Source organism: Trachypithecus francoisi, unplaced genomic scaffold (assembly GCF_009764315.1).
Source record: "Trachypithecus francoisi isolate TF-2019V2 unplaced genomic scaffold, Tfra_2.0 Lachesis_group14, whole genome shotgun sequence".
Taxonomy (NCBI): Eukaryota; Metazoa; Chordata; class Mammalia; order Primates; family Cercopithecidae; genus Trachypithecus; species Trachypithecus francoisi.
The window spans coordinates 17,575,078-17,587,182 of record NW_022681459.1 but is presented as its reverse complement, the minus strand read 5'-3'; the positions used below and the strand labels follow the sequence as shown (position 1 = coordinate 17,587,182).

At 45.3% G+C, this 12,105-nt stretch overlaps 1 long non-coding RNA gene across 1 annotated transcript in view; it reads right to left on the bottom strand.

The window, feature by feature from the left end:
• Positions 1-11,063: 11,063 nt before the first annotated feature.
• The window catches only part of LOC117095675, a 33,306-nt gene continuing 32,264 nt past the window's right edge, over positions 11,064-12,105 (bottom strand). The window contains exon 4 of the long non-coding RNA XR_004442131.1: positions 11,064-11,139. This is a non-coding gene — a long non-coding RNA (uncharacterized LOC117095675). The remainder of the gene's footprint in view (positions 11,140-12,105) is intronic.

Here is a 12,105-nt window from a genome sequence, read left to right as displayed (position 1 = left end):
AAAATGCTCATCATCACTCGCCATCAGAGAAATGCTAATCAAAACCACAATGAGATACCATCTAACACCAGTTAGAATGGCAATCATTAAAAAGTCATGAAACAACAGGTGCTGGAGAGGATGTGGAGAAATAGGAACACTTTTACACTGTTGATGGGATTGTAAACTAGTTCAACCATTATGGAAAACAGTATGGCAATTCCTCAAGGATCTAGAACTAGATGTACCATATGACCCAGCCATCCCACTACTGGGTATATACCCAAAGGATTATAAATTATTCTACTACAAAGACACATGCACACGTATGTTTATTGCGGCACTATTCACAATAGCAAAGACTTGGAATCAACCCAAATGTCCATCTGTGACAGACTGGATTAAGAAAATGTGGCACATATACAGCATGGAATACTATGCAGCCATAAAAAAGGATGAGTTTGTGTCCTTTGTAGGGACATGGATGCAGCTGGAAACCATCATTCTTAGCAAACTATCACAAGAACAGAAAACCAAACACCGCATGTTCTCACTCATAGGTGGGAACTGAACAATGAGATCACTTGGACTCGGGAAGGGAAACATCACACACTGGGACCTATCATGGGGAGGGGGCAGGAGGGAGGGATTGCATTGGGGAGTTATACCTGATATAAATGATGAATTGATGGGTGCTGACGAGTTGATGGGCACAGCACACCAACATGGCACAAGTATACATATGTAACAAACCTGCACGTTATGCACATATACCCTAGAACTTGGAGTATAATAAAAATGAAAGAAAGAAAGAAAAAGAAAGAGAGAAAGAAAGAAAGAAAGAAAAAAGAAGGAATCCTCCCTAACTTATTTTATGAGGCCAGTATCATCTTGATACCAAACCTGGCAGAGACATAACGAAAAAAGAAAATTTCAGGCCAATATCCCTGATGAACATCGATGCAAAAATCCTCAATAATATACTAGCAAACTGAATCTAGCTGCACATCAAAAAGCTTATCCACCACGTTCAAGTCGGCCTCACCCGTGGGTTGCAAGGCTGGTTCAACATATGCAAATCAATAATCGTAATCCTTCACATAAACAGAACCAATGACAAAAACCGCATGACTATCTCAATAGATGCAGAACAGAACAGAGAACTCAGAAATAACACCACACATCTACAACCATCTGATCTTCAACAAACCTGACAAAAACAAGCAATGTGGAAAGGATTCCCTATTTAATAAATGGTGCTTGGAAAACTGGCTAGCCATTTGCAGAAAACTGAAACTGGACCCCTTCCTTACACCTTATACAAAAATTAACTCCAGTTGGATTACAGACTTAAATGTAAAACCCAAAACCATAAAAACAAGCATTTCACTGTTGGTATTTTATGTAATCGAATATATAAAAGATCTAAAAATGTATTGTTTTTTACAAAATTGAATGGCATATTCAGGTAATGGCATTAAAGCATTTGTTTGTTTGAGCTCGTGAAATTCAATAATATAAGGACAAAAGAAGTGAGAGTTGGACCAAATGTTAGATTATTACAGATTGTACCGTGCTGCCCCCTATAGTACAGGTGAGGAAATGCCAAACAGTTAAGTGACACCTAGAGTAACACAATCTTTAAGTGTCAGAACCAAGACCAGAAAGCAGTTCGCCTGAATTCTAATGCTCTAGTCCATCATTCTGAGTCTCTTTCACTGCATACTTCCAAATCTGAATGCCATCTAGAAAGTTCTTGTAATAATACTGTGAATAGTTTCAATTTTTAGAGCAGAGTTTATGGAGACTAATTTCATCTCTTAGATTATGTTTTGTTGCTGTTGTTTTTAAAATGTTTCTTGTTAACTTTTATTTTGTTATATATAATACATTTCTGAATTGCTAACTTAGCTTTACTTGGAGGCAAAAACAGAACGAATAAACCCAATTCTCAAGATTATTTATTTTTATGAGAAATATTTGGGTTTGTTTATACAATATAAAGATGAAAAATAAACAACCCAAACAAATCTTGTTATTTCTCTCTGTAGAAGCTGTACCTTCACAGGGGAGGGCAAGGTATATAAAGTTTGTTAATTTCATTTAAGGAATTTGGACCCATATAACTGAATTTCATATGAAACTGCTCTATTCTCATACAGGTAAATATCCTCCCAGCCTGAGTAAAAGTATAAAAAATTTGCAATTAAAGAAAGAATATAATTATAATGAGAAAAAGCACTTGTGACATTGCTGGTATAATTCAAGATTAACATGTTTTTGTAACTTACATTTTTATATATTATTGGTTTGTGTCTGAGTTAAAGGAAGTCCTTAGAATTTATAACGAAAACTTTCTTTCCAGGTAAAAGTTACTACTTATTGTTTGGACAAATGGAGGCAAGATGGCACAGTTCCGGGTTCTTCACCGTCAACTTTCCCGCGCCCAGGAAAGACACGGGTCGACTGCGCAGACACAACCCGACCTCCGACGGAGAGAAACTGGAACCCGCCTAGCCACCCCTATCGACCCGCCCCCGACCCGCCTATGTCCCGCCCACTGCCCTCCCACTCCTGGGCCCAGGACATAAAAGCCACTCCCGGCGAGCATGCAGAGCGAACTTCCTTGGCCCCTCCTCGTGCGCGGGACCAGGGAACCTCGTCGGAGAATGCCTGAGCGAACTTCCTCGGCCCCTCCTCCTGCGCAGGACCCAGGAACCTCGCTCGAGAACACCGGAGCGAAGTTCCTCGGCCCCTCCTCGTGCGCGGGATCCAGGAACCTCGCCCGAGAACACCGGAGCGACTTCGTCGGCCTCCACCACCGGAGACCGGTGAACCTCGCCCCTCCCTCGCATTGGTTTGTAAATAAAGTTATTTTGCCTTGCCTACTTGCCTGTTCTCTGGCATTTGCTCTGGGGGTCACATTAAAGCAAATCAGCTGGTGCCGAAACCTGGGAGGAGACCCCTCCTCAGGGCCCTCCAAGGTCTGAGGAGCCTCCTCCTTCCACACCCCAGACAGACCAGGACCTGGACATCGCTTTCCCCACCTCCAAGTCTCTTAGGGGTGAGTACCTTTTGCCTCTCTCTCTTATTCCTTGGCCAGAAGTCCTGCGCAGGCCCAAGGCTTTTATTTTCTGGTCACCAGGTGACCCAGGGAAGTTCCCAAAGGCAGAGACGTCTGTCCAAAGGAACTCCATTCCATTCCGTGGGAGACCTGACCAGGACGGAGACATCCGCCTGGAGGTAATCTCCATTCCGGCTCCAGGAGCCTCTCACCAGTCTCTGGTGGCTCCAAAGGACGCTTTGTAGCCAGGTAGAGTTCGGTTTCCATTTCCGCCTATTGGCGAGAGGAAGGCAATGGGAAACCCCCAATCCAAAATACCTAGAAACTCCCCTTTAGGGTGTCTTCTAAAAAACCTCAAAACTTTGCCATTAGAACAAGATCTCAGGCGAAAGCGACTGGTGTTCCTCTCCACTGTGGCGTGGCCACAATATAAATTAGACAATCAGTCTCAATGGCCGCCTGAGGGCACTCTAGACCGTAACATTTTAACCGACCTCAGTAGTTTTTGTCAACGCTTAGGCAAGTGGTCAGAAATTAATTATATACAAGGATTTTGGGCCTTATGTTCTCGTCCGGACCTGTGTAGCTGGTGTTCCTTGACTCAAGTCATGTTGGCTAGGGATGCAGGCCTAACAGGGTCTGAAAAAGAGGAGTCATCTTTCCTGAGTTGCCCGAAGACCTTACTTCCCCTCCCTCCCTTCCACTCCCGCCGTATACCCCACCTCCCCCTCCCGCTTCGGCCCCACCTCCTCTTTCGGCTCCACCTCCCCCTCCCGCTCTGGCGGTTGTTCCGCCTCCCTCCTCAGCCCCTCCCACCATTGTTGAGGATACACTTCCCTCCGACCCCTCGGCACTTCCGCCTGGTCATCTTAGCTCGCCTATCTCTGCCCATACCCGCTCTAAAGATTTCCTAACTGCCCCCGCTCCTACTCCCACCCTATCCAACCCCGACCCCTGCGGTCTCAGCACCCTTGCGTGAGGTGGCCAGAGCAGAGGGCGTAGTTAGAGTTCATGTTCCCTTTTCATTAGCAGATCTTTCAAAGATTGAAAGACGCCTGGGAGATTTTTCTGCCAACACTACAATTTATACCAAAGAATTTAGATACCTTTGCCAGGCCTACAATTTAACCTGGCATGATCTACAGGTTATTCTTACCTCTACTCTAAACCATGAGGAGCAGGAGCGCATCCTAGTGGCCGCCAGGCAGCATGCCAACCAATTACACTTAACAGATCCTGCGTTCCCACTAGGGGAACAAGCAGTCCCCTCTATAGACCCAGACTGGAACTATCAAGTAGGCCAGCCAGGCCGCCGAAGACGAGATATGATGACTCAATGTCTTCTGGCTGGTATGCAGGCGGCCTCAAATAAGGTAGTACATTTAAATATACTAAAAGAAATTATTCAAGGTCCAGATGAGAACCCGGCCACATTTTTAAACAGGCTAACTGAGGCTTTAATTCAATACACTCGGTTAGACCCAGCTTCCCCAGCTGGGGCCACTATTCTAGCATCATATTTTATTTCACAATCGGCCTCGGATATTCGGAAAAAACTCCAAAAGGCAGAGGATGGACCTCAAACTCCTATTCAAGACCTAGTCAAGTCGGCCTTCAAGGTCTATAATTCAAGGGAGGAAACGGCTGAGGCCCAACGACAGGCCCGCCTAAAGCAGAAGGTACAGCTCCAGACTCAAGTCTTAGTTGCTGCTTTGCAGCGTAGCCGTAACCCAAAACTGGAGAGCAAAACCCCCGGAGGCTCAAAGACAATAAAAAGGGCCTGCTATAAATGCAGTAACCCAGGGCATTGGGCTAATAGATGTCCCCAGAGTCCCCAACCGTCTGAGCCAGTGCGGCCATGCTACAAGTGCGGAGTAGCTGGACATGGAGCTAAAAAGTGTCCTAACCCTCGTCTGCCAACAACTCCTTGTCCAGCATGCCATGAAGAAGGGCACTGGAAGTCTGACTGCCCTACCCTGAAAACGGGCATGGCGCCTCAACGTGATGTCCCTTCTCAGGACCCTGGGAGCTCCTTCCAGCTCTTACATCTGGATGATGACTGAAGGTGCCGGGACTCGGGGACCCCCATCACCCTCGCCGAGCTGCGGGTAACTCTCCTGGTAGTGGGTAAGACAATTAATTTTTTAATCGACAGAGGGGCTACCTACTGTTTTGCCGTCTTTCGAAGGGCCTAGCCTTCCCTCCAATATTTCTGTTGTAGGAGTCAATGGCTCCCCGTCCAGCCCTCGAAAAACCCCACCCCTTAATTGCTGCCTGGCCAACAACTATTTTGCACACTTGTTCCTCATTATCCCCTCATGCCCCACTTCCCTACTGGGCCAAGATGTTTTAAGTCAACTGAAAGCCTGTATCTCCATCCCTACTAGCGCCCCCCACCCTACCCGCCATCTGCTTCTAGTACTGACTAACTCAAATGACTCCAACAATCCTACTAACCCTTTCCCTGATTTCCCCATTCCTATCGACCCCCAAGTGTGGGACACCTCCACTCCTGTCGTGGCGGAACATCATCCACCAATACTTATAAAACTTAAGAAACCCTCTCAGTTTCCAACCCGCCCACAGTTCTCTCTCTCTCCACAGCACTTACGAGGACTAAAACCAATCATTACTAGGTTACTCAGCCAACACATCCTCATCCCCATTCATTCTCCCTGTAACACCCCAATCCTACCTGTAAAGAAGGCAGATGGAACTTTTCGGTTAGTGCAGGATCTTCCTCTTATCAACGAAGCTGTTTGTCCCACCTATCCGGTAGTTCCCAACCCCTATACTCTTCTTTCTCTCATTCCACCTAATACAACACACTTTACTGTACTGGATCTAAAAGATGCATTTTTCACTATTCCCCTGCACCCAGATTGTCAGTTTCTTTTTGCTTTTACATGGGAAGACCCAGACACCCATACCTCCACCCAACTGACATGGACAGTGCTTCCCCAAGGGTTCCGAGACAGCCCCCATTTCTTTGGGCAGGCCCTAGCAAAAGACTTAGCCTCCGGTCCTCTTACCAATAGTAAAATTCTCCAATAGGTAGATGACCTTTTACTCCGTAGTCCCACGGGACAGGACTCTCTTTTAGACACTGCGATCCTCCTTAATCATCTACGATCCAAAGGTTACCGAATATCCAAACACAAAGCTCAACTCGCACAACAATGTGTCATATATTTAGGTATTGAGATCACTCCTACGACGCGCTCACTTACTACGGACCGCTTAACTCTAATACAAAATCTTTCTCCTCCTCAAGACGCTAAGGAAATTCAATCCTTCCTAGGCCTAGTAGGATTTTTCAGACACTGAATTCCTAATTTCGGAATCTTGGCTAAGCCTCTATATGCAGCTGTCAAGGAGACTCCCCAAGGACCTTTTTCTAACCCAAAGTTAATCTATAAACATCTCACTCACCTGAAAAACTGCCTTCTCTCACATCCTACTCTCTCACTCCCAGACTTCCAATGCCCCTTCCAGCTTTTCACAGATAAAAGACAAAAAGTTGCAGTGGGTCTTTCAGCCCAATCTATAGGCACCACCTACCACCCCATGGCATATCTATCTAAACAATTAGACCCCACCGTACAAGGGTGGCAGCCCTGTCTTCAGGCCCTAGCAGCAGCAGCCTGTCTAACCCAAGAAGCAAAGAAACTCATTAGGGGTGGTAACCTAACAGTCTTCTCTACTCACTGCCTTCAAGATCTTATTGCCCACAGAAGTATTAGCCATCTAACCCCATCCAGACTCCAACTCTTTCACCTCTTATTCATAGAAGACTCCACCATTGCCCTAGGAGTCTGTTCCTCTCTGAATCCAGCAACCCTACTTCCTGACCCTCTCAAGCAACCTAGTACTGAACACTCCTGTCCAGAACTTTTAGAGGCCCAACCACCTAGTCACTTACATTTACATGACCAGCCATTGGAAGGCTCACAGTTAACCCTATTTGTAGATGGCAGTTCTTTTATAAATTCTCTAGGAAACAGACAGGCAGGATACACGGTAGTTACATCTTCTGCTGTCCTAGAAGCTAGGCCTTTACCAAAAGGAACAACATCACAGCTGGCAGAACTTATTGCACTAACCAGGGCTCTCCTCCTATCCAGAGGAAAAATGGTAAACATATACACAGACTCCAAGTATGCCTTCTTGATTGCACACACCCACTCTGTCATCTGGAAACAGAGAGGGTTCCTAACCACCAGTGGTACCCCTATAGTCAACAAAAAACAGATACTCAAACTGCTAGACACTTTATCAGCACCTTCCAGAGCAGCCATCATACACTGTAAAGGTCATCAGACTCCATCTAACTCGGTGGCGGCTGGCAATAACTTTGCCGACACCACTGCCAAGTCGGCAGCCGGATTCTCCACTCCCACGCTTCCTCTATTTGTTTTCTCTCTCTCAATATACCCCTACTTATACCCAAGAGGAAAAGACCAAACTATTACAAGATTCAACAGCCAAACTAGCCACAGACAATTGGATTTACCTCAATAATAAATTAGTTATTCCTGAAACTCAACTTCACACCATTCTAAAAGACATACATAATTCCCTACACATAGGACCCAAAGCTTTATATAACCTCCTAAGCCCCCTCATTCTCTGCCCCACACTCATGAAACACCTAATTATAATCAACCGACAGTGTTCCACATGTCTCAAGTCAAACCCTCAAGGCGAATTGCGTAACCCCATCTGAGCCATCAACTCAGAGGGCACCAACCAGGCGAAGATTGGCAAATTGACTTTACCCACATGCCAAGGCATAAAAAATTCAAATATCTCTTAACCCTCATTGATACTTTTTCAGGATGGATAGAAGCCTATCCTACTACAGGAGAAACCACCAATATAGTTGCCTCCATACTCACTGAACACATTATTCCTAGGTTTGGCCTCCCGCTCACTCTTCAGTCTGACAGCGGCCCAGCATTCATCTCCAAGGTAGTCCAACAGGTGGCAGCCCTCCTACACATCACCTGGAAACTCCACATCCCTTATAGACCTCAGTCTTCTGGTAAAGTAGAGAAGGCCAACGGGCTCATTAAGCAGCAACTCACCAAACTCTCCCTCGAGACTCGACAATCGTGGGTAACTCTCCTTCCCCTGGCCCTAACCCGGCTGTGAGCAGCCCCATGGAGTCCAACAGGCCTCAGTCCGTTTGAATTAGTTTACGGCCGGCCCCTCACCCTCCAGTAGTTACCCACCCTTTCTTCCCCGCTGGCATCTTATCTCCCATACCTCACCCTCTTGAGACAACTCCTGAGACAACATGCAGAACTAGCACACCCCTCTCCAATAGACACCTATGGCCCACATCTCTCTCTCAGCCCAGGAGACCAAGTATACTTAAAAGATATCCAAGCCAAAGATCTTCAGCCTAGGTGGAAAGGCCCCTATACTGTCCTCCTATCCACATACACAGCAGCCAAATGTCTAGGACACACGCACTGGGTCCATATATCACAATTTAAAAAGGCCCCCACAGAAGACAATCAGTGGACATCTACTAGACTTACCCCTACCCATCTCAAATTCACCAAACTCTCTCAACCACCACACGTTCCCTGACCCCTTGCGCTTATTCCGATTTCTCACCATACTCTATATAAACATAATAGAATTCCAATATCTTACCCCAGATCCCTACTTGCCTCCAGATAATAGCCCATCACAGTGGTTCTCCTGCTTACCTTTATAGAACATCTTCAGTGACAAGGTGTACACTGTGATTACACTGAAGATGAAGTACTATTTCATACTTATATTACTATCTTTTTTCTTGCATTTCAATCTCTATTACTAACCCAACTTTCATATGGAGATTCTCTATAGTTGAAACTTGGTCACACAAAAATAAACAGCACTCACAGCTACAAGGCACTGCTGACTGCCCCCCTTCAGGCTGCCAACCCCATCTTCCTATAAATTTCACCCTATCGTGTTGCAGTGCGGCCGGAGCTAAGGCTCTCTGCTTCCTGCACGATCAGACACATTACAATTGTAAGACTTACTGGAAACAAAAGAACCTAGGATGCCCTTATATTTATTGTAAGATCCATTATGCAACTTTGAGACAGAAGAAACCCACTGCTCTCTTCACCATTGCGAATCAACGAACCCCCCTTCAATACCAATTAAATATCAAAGACCCATGGGACCCCCGATGGGCAGATGGAGTCAAAGGTGGACTCTACACAGGCTACACAATCCTTAGTTCATATCCCATGGCTACTCTCCTGATAAAAAGAACACTTGTCCAGCAAAAATCCCTTCCTCAAAACATACAAGCCCTACAGAATTTAACCTTAGCCATACAAGCACAAGAACAGGCCTTATAAGATCAATTACACTCCTCCAATAAGGACCCCTTCTCATGGTTAAAACTAGTCCATCAAGGGTTAAACCTAACATGGGCAGCCAACCTAGCAAATCTCTCCCACTGTTTCCTCTGTGCGGCCCTTGAAAGAGCCCCCTTAGTGGCAGTCCCCTTACCTATTGCTTTCAGGGCTACAACTAACTCCATAGGCACCTCCCAAAAACCGTTCTTACTCCAAGTCCCACTATACCAAAGCCCAGAAAGTCCAATCCTTCCTTTCTGCTACTCTACGCCAAACACCTCCTGGTGTAACTATACCCAGCCATCCGCTAAGACCCAGACGGCTCCCATTGGAGGTTATTTCTGGTGCAACAAAACCCTCTTCAAGGTCCTTAATCACACATCCATTGGTCAATCCCTTTGTGTCCCAGTGTCCCTAGTACCTAGTTTAACCTTATATAGCAAAGCAGAAGTAGCTGAACTCATCATACTATTTAACCCTCCTCCTTATGATCTCCAAAAACGGGCTGTCTTCCTTCCCCTAGTCATCAGAGTCTCCCTGGCCGCCTCCTTAGTGGCGTCAGGGCTTGGAACTGGGGCACTTGCCCACTCGGTACAGTCTACCCGATCTCTAGCAGCTCAAATCCGAGAGGCCATAGAGGCTTCAGCTGAAAGCCTGGCCTCCCTGCAGCGTCAAATTACCTCAGTGGCCCAGGTAGCAGCACAAAATAGGTGAGCATTAGATTTACTTACTGCCGAAAAAGGAGGAACATGTCTCTTCTTAGGAGAAGAATGCTGCTATTACGTAAATGAGTCAGGCCTAGTAGACAGTAACATCCAAACCGTAAAGAGGATTAAAGCAGAATTAAAAACCTACAATACCCCCTTCACCCCTGGACCACCAGTATGGCTGCTGCCCGTAATACAGCAGATGCTCCTGTTCCTAATTCCCATACTAATCCTCTGTTTTGTCTTATGTCTCGCTCCTGTTTTAATCAAATTTCTCCGAGCCAAAGTTCAAGAGATCATGCGCGTCACCTTCAACCAGATGCTTCTTCATCCGTACGTCCAAATACCAACCGTAGACCCCCAACCTCAACGACGTCCCTTAACAGCAGGAAGGAGCCAGACAGACCACGGTGCCCCTTATCACTATTATCAATAAAAGGTTGGACTGTTTGGACAAACGGAGGCAAGATGGCGCAGTTCCGGGTTCTTCACCGTCAACTTTCCTGCACCCGGGAAAGACACGGGTCGACTGCGCAGGCGCAACCCGACCTCCGATGGAGAGAAACCGGAACCCGCCTAGCCACGCCTATCGACCCACCCCCGACCCGCCTATGTCCCGCCCACTGCCCTCCCACTTCCGGGCCCAGGACATAAAAGCCGCTCCCGGCGGGTGCGCGGAGCAGACTTCCTCGGCCCCTCCTCATGTGCGGGACCCGGGAACCTCGTCCGAGAACGCCAGAGCAAACTTCCTCAGCCCCTCCTCCTGCGTGGGACCCAGGAACCTCGCCCGAGAATGCCGGAGCGACTTCGTCGGCCTCCACCGCCGGAGACCGGTGAACTTCGCCCCTCCCTCACATTGGTTTGTAAATAAAGTTTTTTTTGCCTTGCTTACTTGCCTTTTCTCTGGCATTTGCTCTGGGGGTCGCATTAAAGCAAATCTCTTATCCCAAGTAAGAATTTATTTTCTTCTTCCTTATCCATTATCATAAGGTTATTAAGCATATATTCCAAAGTGAACTTCCTAAAAGTGAAAAGAAGGAGAAAATATAAAGCATCATTGTTCTGTCAACTTTGGGTCTAATCTTCTTTGGGTCTAACAGTCTGCTTTGAGCATAAAACCAATATCACTACAAATGAATATATGTCTTAATTTTACAATGGATACTTTCATTTTACTATTTGTTCACTTTGTAAAAACGTCAAAATATTCTATATATTTTGTATAGAAAATATATAGTTTTTTTATTTTAATATTAATCATGTACTGCTTACGGTCATTAATCGGTCTTGTGGAAAATTATCACATGGTCTATTTCTTTACAACATTCTAATTCTTATTTGGCTATTGAGGTTTTCCATTGATATCTTGTTTAGTTTTATATCTCCAGATGTATGCGTCGTTTATGCATCCCAAACAAAACTTAGCTATTGAACACTCTTACATTATCAGGCTGATTTATATGAACGAACGGTGATATCCTTAATACAGTCTGAGATATTTATGATTTTATGGCTTCAAAAGGACTCACTGAGAATTCAGCGTATCGACTGTTTTGAGTTCAGATGAGAAATAAGATTGAACCAAGATATGGATATAAGAAATGGAGAAAATGTTGAATTAAATCCTACTCTACAAATTGAAAGACTTATTGAGCTGTTTTTCTGTCTTAAAAAGGGAGCTCACTAAGGTGTAGTCAGGGTTGTGCACAGATTGTGCTTGCTGTGGTAGTTACTGTCAATTTACTTAGAATTTCTTCAATAAACAGTTTTTAATTCCCTAGTCTATTGCTTAGAAGAACTGAAGCATCCCTTTTAGGAAATTTATCTTTGATAAAATACTTATAAATCTCACAAAAACTCAACAGCATGTTCAAAGTCATGTAAATTAAATAAACTTTTAGTTGTCAAAGCCAAGAGACAGGTGCTGCATGGAGATTAATCAAGAGTAGGCTCAATGTTATATCTGTTTCACTAACTCAACGAAGTC